This window comes from Otolemur garnettii, unplaced genomic scaffold (genome assembly GCF_000181295.1).
Source record: "Otolemur garnettii isolate 467f Iridium unplaced genomic scaffold, OtoGar3 scaffold00094, whole genome shotgun sequence".
Classification (NCBI taxonomy): Eukaryota; Metazoa; Chordata; class Mammalia; order Primates; family Galagidae; genus Otolemur; species Otolemur garnettii.
This window is the reverse complement of record NW_003852489.1, coordinates 2,421,870-2,424,374: the sequence shown is the minus strand read 5'-3', so window position 1 is coordinate 2,424,374 and position 2,505 is coordinate 2,421,870.

The window sequence follows — 2,505 nt, the reverse complement described above, 5'->3', positions numbered from 1 at the left end:
TAGTTCAATGAAAGCATTTCACATTGTATATCTAATCAGTACACTGAAACCCATAAATGCATCAATGTACACAGTTATGGTTTAATAAAAAATGAATTAGAAAAAGAATAATGGGTATGTCATCATTGAAAATGCCAAGGTCATTAAATTCAAGAAGAAAGGAGTCTAAAGAGACATAACTACTAATGCAACACATAATTCTGAACTAGATTTTCTTTCTATAAAAGGCCTTATTGGGATATTTGATCAAACTTGGAATAGGGTCTGAAGATTGGATGTTAGTAATGTATTGATACTGTGTTGATTTCGATGACTGGTAGTATCATAGGAAAATATCTATTTAGAAAATGCACATTAAAAGTATTGAGGAGCAGTAGGTATCGAGTTAGTAACTTAACCTTCAGGAAAAACTTACTTTATATTATACTTAATATCTGCAACTTTTATGTAGGGTTGGATTATTTTCAAAAGTTAAAATAAAAGATTTTATTTCCTCTATATAAAAGAAATAGCTTAAAATAGATCCCAATACGAGTTTATACTAAAATATAAGATTAATATATCTGGTAACATTAAGATTAATACCACAGGCCGGGCATGGTGGCTCACACCTGTAATCCTAGCACTCTCGGAGGCCAAGACAGGAGGTTCACTTGAACTCAGGAGTTCAAGACCAGCCTGAGCAAGTGTGAGACCCCATCTCTACTAAAAATAGAAAAATCAGCCAGTCATGGTGGTGGCACCTGTAGTCCCAGTTGCTCAAGAGTTTGAGGTAAAGGGATTGCTTGAGCCCAAGAGTTTGAGGTTGTTGTAAGCTATGAACATTCTACTCAGAGCACAAGTGAGACTCTGTCTTCAAAAAAAAATGCATTCATTAATACCACAGATAGAGAAGATAAACCACAAACTGGGAAAAGATATTATAATAAATACAATAGACAGTAAATCGGTTATCAACTTATAAAAGAACTCCATCAATTAGAAAAAGTAATAGAAAAACAAACAAAGCCATTCATGGGAAACTTGAATACAATAAAAATATGGAAAGAAATATTTGAGAATAGAGAAATGCAAATTGAGGCTACACGGAAATATCATGTTTACCCACAAAACTGGCAATTTACAAAGTCTCACAATATCAATTGTTAGAAGGACATCCATCAGTGGGAACACATAGGCTGCTGATGAATATGTTGTTGGTACTACCGCTTTGGAAAAGTTACTTGGCACTCTTTTGTAAAATTACAGTTTTTGAAGACCTTGTGACTGAGCAATTTCACTTCTAGGTGTATTAACCAGGGCTCTCCAACAGGGTAACTAGAGACCTGTAGGGTAATATTCAAAATAGTACTCTTTGCAAGAACAAAAAACTGGAAACACCCCAAATGTGTTATTCTCATAAGGGGGCGTTATACAGCAGTATAAACAGATGAACCCCAGCCAAACAACAGTAAGTGGAACTTAGAAACATCATGTCGAGGAAGAATAAAAAACAATCACGATATTACATACAGTAGGGTATTTCCATAAAGCACCAAAGTAGCAAAACAAAACAATCTACTCTTTACATTAAAATGTGATAAAAAATATTTTATATAAGCAATGGAATGATAAACAGAAAATTCAAGACAGCATTGTCATCTGGGGAGGAATCAAGGTCAATGCAAGTTACTGGTAACTTATGCTTCTTGAATTGAGTACATGAGTGTTCAACATAATAGTACAGTGTTTTATAACTTACATATATTTTATACAAAATCTTTTATTTGTAACAATTACTGTAAAATACAAAGATAAAAATCTGTGGCCAGGCGCTGTGGCTCATACCTGTAATCCTAGCACTCTGGGAGGCCGAGGCAGGTGTATGCTTGAGCTCACGGGTTCAAGACCAGCCTGAGCAAAAACAGACCCCCGTTTCTATTAAAAATAGAAAAACTGAGGCAAGAGGATCACTTGAGCCCAAGAGTTGGAGGTTGCTGTGAGCTATGATGCCACGACACTCTACCCAGGGTGACAGCTTGAGAGTCTGTCTCAAAAAAAAAAAAAAGAGAGAGAGAGAGAGAAATCTGAATATTCATAATAATTCCATATTTTAAAATAAAATGAAATCATTTTTAAAAGCCTGGAAGATAGCATACAGTTATACGATGTACCCCTTATTTTCTCATAAAGATGTTTTGATTCTTGTAACAAACATGGGAAATCTGGGGGTGCAGATATTAATTTAAGCAAAATTGGTGAAGAATCAGCCATGGAGCCAAGAGAGGTTGGGTGGCTCATCGGATGTCTTCAGTTTGGTCAGTGATGGGTCGGGGCCTCTAATTTAGAGTTTAAGACTCCAAATCCTGTGGTCTTTCCAACATCCCAGATTCACACCAAAAGGGGATGCTGAGAGGAGAATCAAAATACAGAAAATTGAAATGCTCTTAGAGGGAAATGGTGTCATATAAGAGGAAACTGTCCACCAGGAAGGGGAAAGGGAGGGTGTGGTTGTCTGGGGGCCAC